Here is a 20064-nt window from a genome sequence, read left to right on the forward strand (position 1 = left end):
TATTTACAATAGCCAGAACATGGAAGCAACCTAAGTGTCCATCGACACATGAATGGATAAAGAAGATGTGGCACATATATACAATGGAATATTACTCAGCCATAAAAGGAAACAAAATTGAGTTATCTGTAGTGAGGTGGATGGACCTAGAGACTGTCATACAGAGTGAAGTAAGTCAGAAAGAGAAAAATAAATACCGTATGCTAACACATATATATGGAATCTAAAAAAAAAAAAAAAAATGGTTCTGAAGAACCTAGGGGCAGGACAGGAATAAAGATGCCAACGTAGAGAATGGACTTGGGGACATGGGGAGGGGGAAGCATAAGCTGGGATGAAGTGAGAGAGTGGCATGGCCATATACACATTACCAAATGTAAAACAGATAGCTAGTGGGAAGCAGCTGGATGGCACGGGGAGATCAGCTCAGTGCTTTGTGACCACCTAGAGGGGTGGGATAAGGAGGGTGAGAGGGAGACGCAAGAGGGAGGAGATATGGGGATATATGTATATGTATAGCTGATTCACTTTGTTATAAAGCAGAAACTAACACACCACTGTAAAGCAATTATACTCCAATAAAGATGTTAAAAAAATTACATTTAAACACTTGAGAGGAGTATAGTACTGCTAAATTCTTTGTTGTAAATACACAATTTCAAGGTGTTTTAAAGCTACTCCAGTAACAGAACACAATATTAATTTACTGTTTACAAATACTCTTCCTAAGCATTTTAAAGCAGGCTGCTAAGTATGAACTTTCAGATATCCCCATTCTTAGAGGAAAATATTAGAATCCAAAGCACACAGTAACTTTCCAAAATGATATAATCAGTTAAACAGCTAAGACTTTATTCCTAGAATAATGTAATTCTTCTCAAGTTTAAAACACAGGGACACAATCCACAAATCCAAAACTCCAAAACCTATACAAACTTAAGGCTCTTCTCAACTCATATGGTGACGAAAACTGAACTGACCTGAACTCATTTGGCAGCAGCATCTGAACAGATGTGTGACTATTTATTGTCCTTATTTATCCATAATTAAACAATTGCCAAGGAAAGTATAGACTGCTGCCCTAAGACTTCATTGGGGTTTTATGTAACACAAAATGTGGAGTGTATTATGTTTCTAAAATTTTAAAAAAGAATTATTTCTGTAACACATCTGACACCAAAAGCAAGGTATTATAAAACCCATCCTAGTGACTATTTACTCAATACTAAGTGTTAGGTTTAAGCCATGCAATAAATCTATGAAAAGGTATTATTATTACCATTTTACATGTGAATATCCACTTTACATATGATAAAACTAGGGCTTAATCTAAGGTTACCTTTACCAAGATCGTTTAGCCAATAAGTAAGTGCCAGAAATCAAGTCTAGGCTTGTCTTACTTGAAGGCCTAAGCTCTTAAACAGCTAATAGTTCACAGGAAAATTAAATTACAAAGAAAGTTTTAAAACAAATTATAACTACCAAACATTTTAATGTAGAACAATGAAATTCCTGAGTATGATGTATACTTTCCATTCTGGGTATTCATATGTAAACATCAACACCATATTTCACAGCTCGAAGGACAAAAAGAGATGAGTTTATTGTTGCTTTTCTTCCCAAAGAACTGGCCACAGTCAGGGAAAACAAACAAAAACAACAGGCTCCTCAAACAAATGCCAACTAATCCTTTCTACTCAAATTTAGAAAGAATCATGGGTTTAGCATGGTTTTTTTTTTACCACAAAATGTGCTGACACAATAAAAATAAGGTTGATACAAACACGGGTTAAGTTTTTCCAAGTACAGCCCCAATTTAAAGATCTGCCGTTCCAATGACAGATATGATCACAGGACTGAGGAGGGTTAAAGTGAGTAGATGCAGGCTGTCACTACCACTGCCCTAAGCAAAAGTTAGAGAAAATCAGCTTCAAGGTTTTGTTTTTTTCTTTTGGATTGATCGATCTAAAATTTAAACCTTCTCTTATGATTTTCTTCTCAAATCAATATCCTTATTCTAAGCAATGTCTTTTCCCCACAAGAGACAGATCATGGTCCCCATCCAACCAAATTAGACACACTTCCATCAAAATCTCAATTTCTGAGTAGCTTATCTTAACTAAGTGAAAAGCGTAAGATTATCGGATAAATAATCCAATATCTAACTTAACTGTTTCAGCTAAAGCATTTTTTAAAAGAAACATCTTCATTCATAAAAATGTATTTTGTAGAAGTATAGGGTAATTTTTTTTTTTTTTTTTTTTTTTTTTGCGGTACGCTGGCCTCTCACTGTTGTGGCCTCTCCCGTTGCAGAGCACAGGCTCCGGACGTGCAGGCTCAGCGGCCATGGCTCAGGGGCCCAGCCGCTCCGCGGCATGTGGGATCTTCCCGGACCGGGGCACGAACCCGTGTCCCCTGCATTGGCAGGCGGACTCTCAACCACTGCGCCACCAGGGAAGCCCTAGGGTAATTTTTTGAACAAGGAGTCCTGATGGGTGCCTCTTGCAGGGTTACTTCTCTTGCCTACTTCTTACTGTAAGCACCAAGTATCAGGTTTCTATAGTTTGGATCAAGCCCTTGGCAATTATCTCAAGCCTCTTCAAATATCTGAAAGGTTCAGATGTTAAGCTCCCTTTGTATTTACATTATACATGTGTATTTACTGAACAGTGTAGCTTAAAAAATGGTCTCAGAGAACACCAGAACCCCAAATTACTGATTCAGTTTACAGCAGCAGCTCTCAAACTAATGTGTGTAAAATCATCTGAGGTATTGACTAAAAATGAAGACTCCTGAACTCCACTATCAAGGACCATACCATAGATCTTGAAGAGTACTCATGAATCTACACATTTAACCAATATCCCAGATGACCATGATGCAGGGACTGCACTTTGACAAATACTTATCTACCCTGTATTTCATCCAATGACGGTGTTAACAATTTCTTGCTCCCAGACTGTACAGCCAAACCGTCACCAGCTGGTAACTGCAGCCATGCTGAGTCAGTATCTTTCTCAGAGTCGTTCTTAACCTTTCGGCAACCTATTTTTTAAGCTAAGAGGTGAGATTTGATATGCAGCTCTGCTCACGCCAAACTAAACTACAACTGTCCTGGAGAAATGAGTGGCTCACAGAAAACTGGACCACTTGTTTGAATTTTCAACTTGTTAATAATAATGAACTAAGAGCAACAGAAATGATTTAAGGCCTGCTCATGTCCAAGGGATCACATTTTCTGCTTTAAAACATTCTTTCAATGAATCCTTACAAAAATCCAGTACAGAAGATATTCTTTATCTTTTACAGAAGAAGAAACTGAGGCAACACTGCCATTAAGCACCACTGACAGAAGTCAGCTGTGCCTGACTTTAAAGCTACAGCTCTTGACCCACATGCGGGAATGCCTTTAATTCTTAAACTTTAAGAGCAGAACGATGTAGTTCATTTACTTCTAAGATAAAGTATGCCCTAATTTATACACAGCAAGTTCATTTGACTAATTCTCCTCCCCACGCTAACTAAACACAAAGACTAGTTCATCTTGGCAAGTTGGAGCTAAGGTTTAACAGGAATATCCTACTTCAAGTCAGGACTCAAGTCAGTTTGCTTCTACTCATCCTATGTAGTCCTAATTATGGGTATACTAAACAGCTATCTAAAGATCTTGTTTTCCTTAGTTAAAAAGGTATCACACCTACAATTCTGTTAATGCTAGTACATTTTTAAACCACTCCTGTAATTTAGGGCAGGGAGGAGAGCCATGAAGAAACACCTTAAGGTAACTCTATCTACACCCTTCTTTGTGCCCTAGCCTCTCCTATTTATATAAATAATGTTTCTCAGTACACTCAATCACCAAGTCCTGCCCACAACAGCCAACATACTACTATATTCAGAAATCTGCAAAGAGATTTGCACTAGGAGGCAGGGGCCCATCTTTTAATCTATTCAAAATTCAAAAATGCTCCAAATCTACACCTAAATTCTTTAAATGTAATATATTGATTCATTATTCCACTCAAAAGCTATGATGTAATAACAACAAAACACCCATTTTCTTCATTCCGCAGTTAGCCATAACATTACTCAGCATATAACTTGAACTAAAAAAAAGATACAACTGAGATAGAGTGATAGTGAGATAACGATAAGGTGAGAAAACACCAGCTAGCAATCAATTAACCTACCTGTTCCTGGGAAGGATGAGCATTGCCTCATTCCTTACATTTCGCTAAGCAGACAGGACTTCCATTCCAGTCTCCACAAGGAAAGAATATTTTCTCCACTATAATGACTCTTCCCCAAGGAAGGGTGGCTTATCCCAAACTTTCCCAGACACAGCAAACAGAAAATACTATTTGTGAGGCACCAGTTTGCTCAAGGCTAGTCAAGGCCGGAGGGAACCGTTTCAGAGCAGCCTGGGCTCTGGGTCCTGCACTTTCTTGCCCTCAAGTACAGCAAGTCAATCCTGCCCCATTATGGTAGCGTACTGGGTCAAACCCCAGAGCCCCAAAACTTTCTCTTCTTCTCTACCCCAGGAGTGCTGACTATTCCTGTTTGTGTAATAAGCCAAACGTGCTATCATTTGCACTTTAGATTCAGCTTTCCCTCTGACAGGCCGAGACTCAAAGTACTAAAAGTACCAGGCAGCTCAAGTCTCAGCTTCCAAAACAGTTTTTCCAGAAGCCCCATTTTGGGGTAATACAGCTGTGTGGTGTAATCCTGGGATTCACATATTTGTCTAGTCGCTTTCCCTTGAATCTGGGCTGGACCCGTGACTTGCTTTAACCAACAGAACGTGGCAGAAATGGGGCTATGCTGGTTCCAAGCCTATGTCTTAAGAAGGCCTGGTTGCCTCTGTTTTTGCACTCCTGGAAGCCCTAAGCCACCATGTAAGGCCAGCAATCCTTCTGGAAAGGCCACATGGAGAGAAGTGGCCCTGAGACAAGACTATATGGTAAAAGAGAAAGTAAGAGAAAGAGAGAAAGAAAGAGAGAGAAGACTAGCATGCAGATGAAAGCCAGCTATTAAAGTGACCACCCGCAAAACCAACAGAACTGCCCAAATGAGCCCAGCCCAGGAAAGCAAACCTGTGAGCCAAAAACAAAACAAAACAAAAAGCCAAAAATCCTGGTTGTTTTACGTCACTTAGTTTCAGGGTTTTTTGTCACACAGCAATAAATAACCAAAACAATGCTCACCTGGTTCCTTGTCTTTTTGCCTAATTTGTTCAAAACCCAGGAAAAAAGGAGGGGTGTAATGACAGGCAGCAGGGACACCACGATGGGTTATGAACAAATGATTTAAGGAACATCAAGACAGATGCTGGTGTTTCTTATACCTTAGGAACTATCTGACAAATGGTTTTACAACATACTCCAAGAAAAGTCATTAAAACATATGAATTTAAAATGTATACTAAGAGCTTTTTAAGGTAAATTTCTTTTTAAATGATACAGCTTTTTATGTACTGGTAAAAACTACGGAATATCACGATATGTACTTTTGAAAATCAGATCCTGATTGCTCCAAAAATACAAATTTTCATAGACAAAACTTTTATAAACGAAAAAACTTCATCTGTAAAAACACCTGAATTAAAAATCAACAAATTTTCAAAAGGGTATTAATCCCTACATTTCACCAATGTACTTTTTCAGACAAGAAATCACCTTTTGCTTTTTCCTTGATAGGAGGGTAACTGTGATAAATACTTAAAATTTTCAAATTTACCTACCGATAGCCACTAAAATGAGGTTACCATTTTCACACAAAGGAGGAAATAAACAAGCTCAGATCTACACAGTAAAAAAGTTTAACAGATTCCAAACACGTAGATTCAAACTTCTCACACAGAGCCTTCAGTTAAATTCCCATTTTAGATGAAGAGTTGGTGGGAAAAGAATACTGACTCAGGAACAAAAAAAATAGGTTTTAGCTCTAGTTCTAATTTTGGCCACTTGCCAGCCATATACCCTGGAAATTTTACATTTTTTAATTTCTTTGAGCTTCAGTGTCTTCATCTAAAAAGGAATTATCTCCTTACACACCTACGGATCAATTTTCATGAGAATCAAATGATGACGTATATGCAACCATGCTAAAAAAGTGTAAAATACTGTATATATAAAATATGATATTCTTCTTAATGCCAGCAAAGAGTAAAAAATCATCTATGTATGTGCTTTTTGTTAGACATTTTCCTTCCATTATGTATTAGTAACTGGTTACTTCAAAAACCACTATTAAGGCTAATTTATGGCCTTCCACTGCTTGTTATAAGTACATCATATTTTTACAGAAAGAGTAAAAAAGATCCTAGCCTTTCTAATAATTACAGAATCAAATTTTCTAGAGCTATAACAGATACTATGTAATAACCTGCTCTGGTTCCCTACCAGGAAGACAATCCTATAGATGCACAAAAGTCAACTGTTTACTAATCAAATTATGCTTTAACCATATTTAGTTTTCAGAGGATTAATCTGGCAGCAGCTTGTAGTGTGAATTGAAGTAGAGGGAACCTGGAGGTAGAACGACTTCTTTCTTCATTGCTGTGGTCATAGGTGTGAGGGTCTGAACTCTGGCGGCAGTAATAGGAATTGAGGAAGGAATGGAGGAAGGAAGTATACTAGACAGAATTTGATGATGAGAGAGAAAATGAAGAAAGTAAAAATAACTGAGATTCTGGTCCAGGTTGATTGGGAGAATAGTGGTACATTTTGAGCAACATCAATTGGAAACTTTATCTTCAGCGTATGTGTGGTACTTTACAGCGGTAGTTCTCAGCCTTCATCTGTAATAATTTAACCAGAGTTAGCTACTTAATTCAATGAAAAAATTCACTGACTAGGTCTCTGCACTTCATTATTCTGTAAAGTTTTACTTTTTACTTGATAAAGGGTTCCTGAATGAAGAAGTATTTTCAAGTAGGGAATACCTGAATAGAGAAGATAAAAGTTCGTAAAGTTTCTTGTTTCACTTACTTCCCCTCCAGCCCCACCTCTCCAACCCAAACTGAGATATAAAGGAAATAAATGAGAACATGACTGTTCTGATATTTCTATCTGCTCTCCATACACCCAATTCACCCCTCAGCCTCACCCGCTCTCCTGCACATGGAAAACAAGAAAGGTACAGATAGTCCAATAAAAATCTAAAACCCAAGAATCACAAAATGTTAAGAACTGAAAGGAACCTCCCAGGATCATCTAGTCCCTACTGATGAGGTCACTTAAAGGCAGTGACTACATCCAATTGATGGTAAATCTGTTGCACATATCTCCATACAAGAAAACCACCACTGTCAATCAACTCCTGATTCTACTTTACCCACTTGCTAACTGAAATGCTTGGGCCAAATCATTTAACCTCTTGGACTAGTCTGTTCTGTAATAGAATAGCAAATAAGATAAGTTAGTCAAAATTCTCTGTAAGCTGTAAGCCACAACACAAGTCTAAGGAGATATTGTCTCTAGGTGTACATACAATATGTCTCTACAGCAGAGGTTCTCATTGGTAAATGGAAGCATTTGAAGGTTCAATAGTTTTAAAAGCCTCCCAGTAATTCTAAGCACTGCTTCAACCCACTGGGTTCCATGGATGAGATTTAGGTGGTCCAGAGACTCCCCTAAAATTATATCCACAAAGCACAGGTACATATGGAAATTTTCCAGGCCAGCAGATTTCTTTAGTTTCACCAAGGGTTACTAATCCCCCAGAGGCTGAGAACTACCGCTGTAAAGTACCACACATACATACGCTGAAGATGTTGCTCAAAATGTACCACTGTTCTCCCAATCAACCTGGACCAGAATCTCAAGTTTTTACTTTCTTCATTTTCTCTCTCATCATCAAATTCTGTCTACTGTACTTGCTTCCTCCATTCCTTCCTCAATTCCTATTACTGCCGCCAGAGTTCAGACCCTCACACCTATGACCACAGCAATGAAGAAAGAAGTCGTTCTACCTCCAGGTTCCCTCTACTTCAATTCACACTACAAACTGCTGCCAGATTAATCCTCTGAAAACATAGGTTTAATCGTTTCATTCCCAACTCAGAAATCATCTGTATAACCCTCATCGCCTACTAAATCCAAGGTCATAAGCCCAGCGCTAAAAGCAATCCGTAAACTGGTCCAAATTTTTACTTTACGCTTTACCACCCATTATACTGGTACAAATACGTTATATTCCATCCACACATAATTTGCCTCTCCCTAAGTGTATGAACTCTGTGCTCTCTTAGTCCCTTCTCTCTGCCTGGATTACCTTTCCCAGCCTATCGAAAGTCTACAGTCATACTTCAAACCAAAGATTTCAAAAACCAGAAGCTCTATGAAATAACCCCCCTATGAGATGTGAGCTCCACCCCCTCTGAATTTGAATTCAGTATGAAACGTAACTATGTCTTAAAAGACAAATGAGGCATTTGTGTATAGTCTTACCCGCCTCACTAGTCTGTGAGGGCAGAAACTGTTATCACCTTCATCTTTATAGTCCCCCAAATCCATCGCAGTCATGCAGTAGATGCTTAATAATTGTGTAAGGCAGTAGAAGAAATTTCAGCCTTCGCGGGGTAAGCAGATTACTATCTCTTGAAGGCAGAGACCTTACATGCAACATCCTCTATCATACCAGGCTTCCAAAAACATAACCTTTAGTTACTGCTTTTCAAAGCCCTTATGTTATAGGTCATATAACTGCATTTGAAGGGAAGAACTATTTGAAAGTGTTAATAAGCCACTTCAGAAAGATCTGTTCCCCCACATACTTTACACTTCTCAATTTGAAGAGCTTCCAATACTTGGCCACTAAGTATTCAATTTTTAAAATATTAACCATTTATGAAAAGTGATCATTTCAGCCACCGATAACTATCTATTTTATGAGTAAAAGCAAGTCACATAAATAAAAGAATGCTTTTCTTCTTTAAAAGGTCCATTTCGCTTGCATAATACATACAGAGACTTAACTAGACAGGTAAAGTGGGTTTATACATAAGCATGAACTCTTGCAGAAACCTGCATAGAACTGTACACCAAGTATTTCAGGCAAAAGAAACCAAAGAGGGGGAAGATAACTTTGGACGTTATTCTTTTACACTATTATTACCAACAACATTTTAAGGCAGGAACTCACATTTTGCACACTAGCTACACAAAAAGATAAAAACCAATCAAACAGAAAAAGAAAGCCACATCAAGCCCCTGGAAAATATTTTATCCTGGAAGAGTAAAAATGTCAAAATAACAAATACTTCTCTTCTTTGGTAATGAAGGTTTCATATAATCGCAGGAGCAAAGGGGGCTCAACTCCGTATTGATGGAGCAAAGAAAGGGCTGTGCACAAGACTAATCATTTAAAGCCTGTAAAAGCAACGGTAAAGTACAAAAATTTTTAAATGTCTAAAGGATGAAAGGAGAAGGTCCAAGTCACAGATTAGATAAGGACTAGCTAGTGAAAACTGCAAGGTCACTGGGACCTACCAGGTCACAAAGGTGGAGGTGGGGGTTGTGTTGGGCGGCGGGGGGCTGCAGAGTCAGTGAAGAACCAGGAGTGATAAAAACATGTCAGAAAAAGACGTTCTAAGGCGGGGAGTCCTTGGTTTGGGACGGTGGAACTGCGGGGAAAGTCAGGGCACTGGGAGTAAGTCCATATATGAGGGTTTTTTTGGAGAGGTGTTAGAGAAAGGAAGGGAAGGTAGAAAGAAGGGAAGGAAGCTTGAGAACTGCGGCTGCCGAGTCACGGAAACACTTTTCTCCGCTCCAGTATCATTAGCTCAGGCCTGTGCCAGGGCCAACTAGGGGCAGGACCCATGACCCCACCCCAGAAAACTCCCAGCCCCCGGGCTGGAGTCGGCAGCCAGGGCGGCGCGGACGGCCCCCGACTGCCCTCGGAGGGTCCCGCCCCGCGGCGGACCGTGCCGGGCTCAGGGCACCGCCGCGGAGGCTCCCGGCCCGCGCCCCCGGAGCCCCCGCCCCGCCCGCGACCCCCGCCCCTAGCCCAGCGCCGCGGCGTCCTTACCCGGCGCGAAGCCGTCTGCTCCCGGCGGCCCGGCGGCCTCGGCAGCGGCGCCTCCTCCACCGGCGGGCGCCCTCACCCTTCCGTGCCCAAGATCGCCATCTCGCAGCAGGCGCGGCGGCGACAGCCACCCAGGCGTCGGCCCCGGCAGCCCAGGCCGCCTGCAGCCACTCGGAGCCCGCTTGCCGCGCTCGCCGACACCCGACCCTCCCCCCACCCCCACCCCGGCCACGCGCCACCTCCGGCCGACCCCACGCCTCCCTCCTCGGGAGCGCGCCGCGCCCGGAGCGCGCGCCTCCCTGACGGCTCGACCCCGCGTTCTGCGCCGCGGCCTCCCAGAGCCTCCAACTCCGGACCCGGAATCCGGCTTCCCGCGAGCATGCGCAGCGAGAGAGACCCGAGGCTGCCTTTGCAATACTCCGCTTCTCCGGGTCTTCGGAGCGGTCGAGGGAGGGGGAGAGCCAGCCAATGGGAGGGAGGGGGTGAGGCCTGAACCTGTGGAAGGGGAGGGGCCGTCGCCGAGATTTGGGAAGAGGCTTCAGTAAGTCGTGGTGGGTGCTGCTGACTTGACTTTCCGGTTCGTGGCCGGACCCGCGCATGACTTTCAGTAAGGTCCTTGGGGCACTGGCGTTCTTTTCTTGAACGCTTTACGGCAAAAGGAGGCTGTTAATAAATACTCCTTGACCTAGATGAGTGTTTGACTTACAACCCATTGCAAGAGTAAATAATTGCATTTAGCAGATGGTCATACCAGAAGAGTTCCAGTCCACTTTTACTGGTAACCAAAACGTTCACTACCCCAACCCCACAAGAGTACAATGATAGAACTAATACTGAGCAAGTGCATGTGTCTGTGCACTTAAGGAATACAACAGTTCCATAAAGAAGGGCCTATTATCCCCATTTATACAAATGAGTCAATTAGCCTGGAGAAGAGCTCTTGGTTCTGTGCCTTGCTTTTAGAACCAAGGCCACCCTGCAAATAGAAATCAGTAACGACCACGTTACTCACCATATGACCTGTTCCTCTACTTCAGAGAGATAATAAAGGTCATCCAGCATGGATTTCTACAATTTTTGCCAGACGCTTCACCCAAACCCCACAAATTACCTACACCCACACCCAAGCTTACTAGTTTTCCTCTATCTCAGGCTGGCTGTCCCTGCTCCCCTCCAACCGAAACTCTCCACTGACTGCTCCCTCCTGTAAGGCCCTCCCTGGCATATCTTTAACCTCATCCTTTCTGTTGAGTACAACTCTTCCGTGTAATCATGTTTAAGACTTTTCTGTATGAAACTTTCCCTTGACTTTTAAACTTCTTTCTAGTTCTCGCTCTTCTTCCGTCATAACTAAACCTTTGAAAGAATTGTGTACCAAGAACATTGGCACTCTGTGAGTATCTGTAGGATTCAATAAACATCTCGACTGAATAAATGCAAATGCACATTCTCTTCCTCTCCACTCCATCAGTTTCTACCCTCTGACTTCCTACCTGGGTCTGATGCATACTGTATCCACAATGATTATTCTCAAACATACATCTGAGCCCATCACTCCACTGCTTAAAATCTTTCATTGGCTCATCAGAGCTTTCAAGACAAAGGTTAACATGGTCTTCAAGGCTTCTTTCATGCTCACATGCTCTGTCTCTCCTGTTATGACAAACTCTTCAGAGTTCCTGATTGTGCTCACTCATCTCTACTTTGAAGGGTACTGTTTCCTCTAACCTTTCCCCTCACCTTTTTGCTTGTCCAGCTCCTTTAAAAATAAATTCAAGAACACGCTCCCAAGTGCACTCTCAGACATAACCTATGCATACCCAGCAGAGGTCTGCACTCCATCTGCAGAGTGCACACATGCCTCCTCCCACTTCCCGCTCTACTTCCAGCTCACCCAAGTCCTGTTTCTGCCTCAGGTGAGCTCCATTCAGAAGTTCCTCATACTCACCTAGGCCCTTACGTTGACAGCAAACACTGGACCAGCCTTTCATTATTAAATATTTCTTTGGTGTTCAAATGAACACTATTACAAATATCTTTCCATACATCATTGCCCATGTCCTTACTTACTGCCTTAATTTCCATCCTTAAAAGTAATCGGAAGTGTGAACAATTTTAGCCCGCTTGAAACATATTGGCAAGTTACCTTCCAGGAAGAACTTAGGCCTAGGTTCACACTGCCTGGGATAAAAACCCAGCTCTGCCACCTGGGGCCAGATTCCTATTTTCATGGATCCTAGACACTATTACTTTGTGGGTCTCTTCTTCCATAAAATAATATTTAAAATTATATTTATAACTGAATTGTTCTAAAGACAACCTACTGATATTGTGCATTAAAACATTTTCTTTGACCTAAGCATTCATTTGTTTCTTTCTGATTTTAAAAGAAATTAAAACATTATATGGGCCTCTAAAAGTATGGTGAGCCTGAGGCACTGTGCCTATCATGGCAGTTGGGTAAGTCAACACTTCTGCCACCTATGAGCTATGAGGTTTGGCCAAAGTCCTTAATCTGTGCCTCAACCAGAAAATACGTATAATGCTACCATATGATGTTGTAGTTAGAAGAAAATGAGTTGCTACGAATAAAATACCTAGAACTATGTGGCACATGATCAATAAATTACTGATATTATAATTGTCATTCTCAATTGTCCCACAGCACTATATGAGAGTATGTGATTGTCCTTCTTCACTGTGCCAAAATCATCATGGTATATTCTCATCTTGGTATATTCTCATCACAGGGCAAATACGGTATCTCATTGTTTGACCGTTGTCCATTTTCTTGCTAGGATATTCACAAAAAGTCGCTTTATACAATGTAGATATTGATCCAAAATAAAATTATTAGTCTTTTCCATTTTTGTTTTCTTCTATTATTTTTTGCTTTGCAACTTCATTGCCATCCTGAGATCATGTCATTTATCTGCCTGTACTTTTTTCTACATGTTTGATCATTTTGCTTTATCCATTAAAAACTTAATCCTTTCAGATTTATTTTGGTGTGATGATCTACCTTTTCTTTCTCTAAAGAGCTCATGGTCTCCCCCAGCTCATTTGTTAAAGAATCTTTCTCCAACTATGATGGTTTTAAAATATGCCCACAAATTCATCAATACTCCCCCCTTCAAAAAGTGGAGTCTAATTCCCTTTCAAATGAATGTGGGTTGTACTTAGGAACTTATTTCTTTTTTTTTCTTTCATCAGAATTTTACTCTCAAGTAGAAACAGGATTGCAATGCCATTACTCTGAGTTCATTCTCTTCTCCCACACATGATTACATAAGGAAAGGCATTAGTGCACTAGTGACTTATTTCTAATGGATACAATACAGCAAAAGTGACAGTATGTACTTTCCAAGAGCAGGTCTTAAAAAGGTATTGTGGCTCCTCTCTACTCTCTCTCAGATCACTTGCTCTGAAGAACGCAGTTACCGTGTCATGAAGACATATCAAGTAGCCTTATCAGAGGCCCACATAGCAAGGAACTGAATATCTTGCCAACAACCAGCAAGGATATGAGGCCTCCTGCCAATCTCCATGTATATGAAGCCATCCTGGAAGTGGATCCACCAGCCTCAGTCAGGCTTTGGATAATACAGATATACTGACTGCAACCTCATTAGAGACCTTGAACCAGAAACCCCAACTAAATCATTCTCAAATACCTGACCCATAGTAACTGTGAGGTAATAAATGTTCATTGTTTTAAGCCACTAAATTTGGGGGATAATTTGTTACACAGCAATACATAATAAATACACTAACCCAGTGATTCTCAACTGGGGACTATCCTGTATCCCAGGGGACATTTGTAAATGCTGTGAGACATTTTTGATTATCTCAACTAGGGAGCTGGGGGAGATTTCCACTGGCATTTTGTGGGTAAAGGACAGAGAGTGCTAAACATCCTTCAGTGCACAGGCCAGCACACACACACACACACACACACACACACATACACAAGAGAAAACCTTTACTAACCTGTTTTCCCTGCACCTTAAACTTTCTTTCTTTCACATATACTTGTTTCATATCCTTTGCTCATCTGGTTGCTGCTTTACCATGTTTTACCCCTGGTCCTAAGCAACCACCGATCTGCTCTCTGTCACTAGAGAATAACTTTACTTTTTCAAAGGATTGGTGTAAATGGAATCAGACAGTGTGCACTTTTTCGTGTCTGGCTTCTTCAGCTCAGCATATTTTAAAGATTCATTCCTGTTGTTCTGTGTAGCAGTAGTTGCTTCTTTTCTTGTTGCTGACTATTATTTCTATTGTATGGATTTGCCAATTTTTTTATATTTGTCTTATTGCTGAACATTTAATTTGTTTCCAGCTTTTGGCTATAAAGACTGAAGATTCTATGAACATTGGGTTAAAGGTCTTTGTGATGACATATGTTTTCATTTTTCTTGGGTAAATAATGCCACGGAATGGAATTGTTGGGTCACATGGTAAGTATATATTTAATTATAAGAAATTGCCAAACTGCTCTCCAAAGTGGTTGTGCCATTTTACATTCCCACCACCAGTGTATGGGAGTTCCAGTTTTCTATTTCTTTTCCAACACTTGGTAATGTCAGTCCTTTCTGATTTTAGCCATTCTAGTTGATGTGTAGCAGTAAGTCACTGTGTTTTAATTTCTATTTCTCTGATAACTAATGATGTTGAGCATCTTCTCATGTGATTATGGCTCATTTGTATATTTTCTTTTGTGAAGTATTTGTTCAAATTTTTTGTCCATTTCCAATTGTTTTTGTCCCTTCAGTATGTGTTCTATATACCAATCCTTTGTCAGATACATTTGTTGTGAATCTTTTCTCTCAGACTGTGGCTTGCTGTGGTCAGCCTCCAAGAAGGACCCCACTGATCTTGGCCTCTCTGTGTCTATACTTTTATACAGTCTCCTCCCCTTTAGAGCAGACCCATGTCAGATTTTCCAAGAGGAATTGTGAAAGTGATGGCATGTGACTTCTAAGACTAGGTCACAAGAGTCATTGTAGCTTGCATCCTGCCCTCTTGGATTGCTTGCTCTAGAGAATGTCTTTGGGAAAATCCATGCAGAGAGGAGCTAAGACCTGTTGATAAACAGCCAGCAGCAATTTACCAGCCATATGCAGCATCTTATAAATGAATCCTCCAGCCTCTGTCAAGCCTTCAGATGACTGCAATCTCATGTGACACTCCAAGCCAGAACTGGCCAGCCAAACAATTCACATATTCCTAATCCATAAACACTGTGAGAAATAATAATTGTTTATTACAGTTTTCAGTCACTAGGATTTGGAGAAATTTTTTTACACAGGAACAGTTAAACTCGCATTTCATTTTCTCAACAATGTCCTTTGAAGAACAGAGTATGTATTTTGCCAAAGTTCAATTTATCATCTCTTTGTCTTGTGACTCATGCTTTTTATGACATATGTAAGAAAGTTTACCTACTCCTATAGAGAAAAGATTTTTTATATGTTTTCTTCTTGAAATTTAGTTTTAACTTTTTCACTTGGGACTATAATACATTTCAAATTAATTTTTGCATGAGGTATGAGGAAAGAGTCAATGTTAATTTTTTTCTAAGTGGATATAATATTGTTTCAACACCATTTGTTGAAAAGACAGTCCTTTCCCCCCCTGAACTAGCTTTAGCAACTCTGGTGAAAACTCAGTGTCTATTTTTGGACTCTTTAATCCATCCCATTTAACTATAAGCCTATCTTTATTACACTGTATTGATTACTATAACTTTAGAAAGTGTTGAAACCAGGAAGTGTAAATCTTCCAAATCTGTTATTTTTCAAAATGATTTTGACTCTACCAGGTTCTTTGCATTTCCACATGAATTTTAGAATTAGCTATTTAATTTTTATTTTTGAAAAAATACCTCCAGGATTTTGGGATTGCTAATACGTAGATCAATTTAGGAAGAACTGACACATTAACAGTACTGGGTCTTCTCATCCATGAATATGGTATAGATCTCAGTTTATTCAGGTCTCCTCTAAATTCTCTTAGCAATGTTTTGTATTTTTGATAGTACTGGTATTGCATATACTTATCCTGAAGTATTTTATGCTTTTGATGCTATTGTAAATGGATTCTTAATTTCATTTTCTAATGGTTCATTGATAGTATATTTAAATACACTTGATTTTTTTTAATATTGGCGGAGTGTGTTGCGAACTTGTTAATGAATTTACTAGTTCTAGTAGTGTTTTATAGATTTCTTGGGAGTTTTCATGTTCACTATCATACCTCTGCAAATAAAGAGAGTTTTACTTTTTCCTTTCCATTCTGTATGCTTTTATTTACCTTTCCCATTTTATTCCACTGACTAGAACACACAGTATAATGCTGAACAGAAGTAGTAAGAAAGAGCATCCTTGCCTTGTTCCTGATTTTAAGGGAAAGCATTCAGTGTTGTACCATTAAATATGATGTGATCGGGCCTCCCTGGTGGCGCAGTGGTTGAGAGTCCGCCTGCCGATGCAGGGGATACGGGTTCGTGCCCCGGTCTGGGAGGATCCCATATGCCGCGGAGCGGCTGGGCCCGTGAGCCATGGCCGCTGGGCCTGCGCATCCGGAGCCTGTGCTCCGCAACGGGAGAGGCCACAACAGTGAGAGGCCCGCATACAGCAAAAAGAAAAAAAAAAAAAAAAAAAAATATGATGTGATCTCTAGATTTTTTGCATATGTCCTTTGCCAGGTTGTGGAAGTTCCCTTCCTTTCCTAATTTGTTGAGAGTTTTTATTATGAATGAGTGTTAAATTTTACCAAATGCTTTCAAGGGGCATCTATTGAGATGATCTTATGTTTTTGTTTTTGTTTTTGTTTTCCTTTTTAGATTGTTGAGATGATGGATTAAGTTGATTGATTTTCAAATATTAAACCAACCTTACATTTCTGAGATAAACCAAACTTGTTCTTGGTGTATTATACTTTTTATAGGTTGCTGGCTTCTACTAGCTAAACTTTAAAAATATTAAGAAATCCAAGTTCATTGGGAATACTGGTCTGTAGTTTTCTTGTAATATCTTTTTCTAGGTTTGTTATCAGGGTAAGTCTGGACCAATAAAATGAGTTTGGAAGCTCCTTATCTACTTTCTGAAGAAGTTGTATAAGATTTTTATTATCTATTTCCTAAAGGTTTGAAAGGTTTTTTTCAATTTTTAGCTTATTTTTTATTGAAGTATGGTTGATTTACATGAACGCTTTCATCAATGAAGCTATCCAGGCCAGAAGTCTCCTTTTTGAGAAAAGTTAAATTATGAATTTAATTTTGTTTGTAGATAAAAGACAATTTAATTTTCTATTTCTTCTTGTGCCAGTTTTGGAAATTTGTGTCTGTCAAGGTTTTTTTCCATTTCATTTAAGTTGTCAGATTTATTCACCTTAAGTTATTTATAATATTTATTTTTCTTTAACATTTGTTTAATATTTGATGTCTCGTTGTTTATTCCTCATGTTAGTACTTTATGTTTTCTCTCTTTTTCACTTGATAAGCTTAGTTAGAGGTATTTCATTTGATTGATCTCTTCAAAAAAGAAGCTTCAGTCTCATTAATTCTATTGCCTGTTCCCCTTTTATTTATTTCAGTTTTATCTTCATTATTGCCACATCTGTACTTACTTGGGACTTATTTGCTCTTCTTTTTCTAGCTCATTAAGGTGAAAGCTTACATTATTCACTTGGGATCTCATTGCTTTTCTACCATAAGCACTTAGAGCACAGATTTCCTTCTGATCACTGCTTTAGATGTACTTCCAAAATTTAGATATATTTTATCTCAATTTTCATTTAGTTCTAAATATTTTCTGATAGTCCTTGTGATTTCTTCTTTGACCCATGAGTTATTAGGAAATCTGTTGTACATTTTTCAAATATTTGGGAATTTCCCAGATATCTTTTTGTTATTATGGTCAGAGTATATACTCTAGCATTTCTATCTTTTCAAATTATTGATACTTGTTTTATCCCCCAGTATTCTTGGTGAATTTTTCATTTGCACATGAATAGTGTGTATTCTCTTGTTGGGGAGAGTGAAGATTATTCTATAAATGGCTATTAGGTCAAGTTGGATGATAGTATTGTTCAAGCTTTCTGTAGTTTTACTGAGTTTTGTCTACTTGTTCTATCAATTACTGAGAGGAATAAAGAAATCTCTATAAATCTAGATGTACTTTTTTATCCTTTTAATTCTTTCAGCTCTCAATTCATGTATTTTGTAGATCTATTATTAGGTGTTTACACATTAAGATTGTTATGTATTCTTTATCATTACATAATTTCCCTCTTAATCTCTGTTAGGGTTACTTGTTCTGAAATTTAATTTTTCTGATATTAATATATCCACTCAAGATTTCTTATGATGACTCCTATGCAGGATTCTGGGTCTCATTCTTCATGTTGCTTTCTCCTCTCCAGTTCTTTTCTCTACAAAGTTCAGTGATCTTCCCAAACTATGTTTTCTGTCACATCAACTCAGGGGGTTAATTTCACCTTAGTATCCATTCAGTCTTCCTCTACTACTGCCCCAGCAGCAGTAGAATTCCCAAGCATATGTTATTCTGTCTAAAATAATGCTCTGGGGCCCCAGAAGTTCTATCTATGTTAGTCTGTGGTCCTCCATATCCAGTAGAATGATCTCAGAAGGTGGTACTTGGTACTCAAAACGACTCTGCCATGAAAACTCCAATACCTTCACTTTTGGTGGTATTATTTCCACACTCTTTAATCTTTTCATAATCTGGAAAGTGGATGTTAGATCAGTCTCACACAAGCATATGTTTCCATGTACCATGTATACAAACACATGTATACACACACACACATACTCATGCTCATCACACATTATCAGTAGCTGTTTTATTATCACAATAAAACATAGTAATAATGACTAAGATTTTTTGAGACTTTATTATGAACCAGGAACTGTGACAAATACTTTTATTTTCCTCTTATGAAATATGAAGCTTAGAGAATTGGGGTAATTTGTACAAGGTCATACATTAAGTAACAGGTGAAGCCAAGTTTGAGTACAGCAAGCTTGGCTCTAGAGGAGGAATTGGTAAACAATGGCTTGCAGACTGCCACAGGTTTTGTAAGTTTTATCCCAAGAGAGCCAAGCACATTCATTTCTGTAGTGTCTGTGGCTTCTTTTGAGCTACAGTGGTAGAGTTGAGTAGTTGCAACAGAGACTGAATGGCAGCCAAAAATATTTACTATGTGTCCCTCTACAGAATAAGTTTGCTGACCCTTACTCTAAATCATTAATTAATTACTCTCTAATTTTCAAGGCCATCTCCACTGTTACATTAAGGTAATTTTTCATGTCATTTTGCTGACCATGGAAATTCTCTTCATTCATATGCTCTGCTTTCAAAGTATACTTTTCAGCATACCAAAAATAGCCCATCATTAAGAGCTATACCACTCACTTTCAAAATGTCTGTCTCTATCCTCCAGAATGTAAAGTTTTTGAAAGCAGGTGTTTTGTCTACTGTGTTCACTGCTGTATCACCAGTGCCTAAGACAGAGCCTGACATTCTATAGGTGTTAAGCTGTATAACTTTTAATGGATGATCCTTTGACCATACAAATTACTATTTGATTAAACTCAGATAGACTCCATCCTTCCCTAGCTGAACCAATAAGGAAAGGTGGCTTCTTTCTTTCATATATGCTTCCTTTCCCATCGATTCATAAGGCTACTTTTCCTTTTTTTTTGAAATCATGGGCTAAATTACTACATGTACTAGTTAAATCGGTTGTCAGTTGAGGCTGGTCCACCGTTTGATATTTAAAGAAAACTGGTTCTAACCACTCAGCCAACATCCTATGAGAAGTCCAATCTCCTTCCCTCCCTCCTACAACTTCTCTGAGTTTTTAAGAGAATATATTCAACGGCCTCTTCAACTGTGTGAATCAGCTTCAAATTAACTTTTGCTTTCACACATATCTCATCCCACATGGCTGCTGTCTTCTCTGTCCCACACTATACATGAATCTCAAGACTCTTTTTCTTGGACTCTTTCT

At 39.3% G+C, this 20064-nt stretch overlaps 1 protein-coding gene across 1 annotated transcript in view; it reads right to left on the bottom strand.

Annotated features, from left to right (window-relative positions):
* WWP1 (WW domain containing E3 ubiquitin protein ligase 1) overlaps window positions 1–10063 on the bottom strand; it is a 117950-nt gene extending 107887 nt beyond the window's left edge. Inside the window, exon 1 of the mRNA XM_082601684.1 lies at window positions 10030–10063. The gene's annotated coding sequence lies outside the window, so the exon portion shown is untranslated. The remainder of the gene's footprint in view (window positions 1–10029) is intronic.
* Window positions 10064–20064: the final 10001 nt, after the last annotated feature.

This window comes from Mesoplodon mirus, assembly GCF_964341445.2.
Source record: "Mesoplodon mirus genome assembly, chromosome: 16".
In the NCBI taxonomy this organism is placed as follows: Eukaryota; Metazoa; Chordata; class Mammalia; order Artiodactyla; family Ziphiidae; genus Mesoplodon; species Mesoplodon mirus.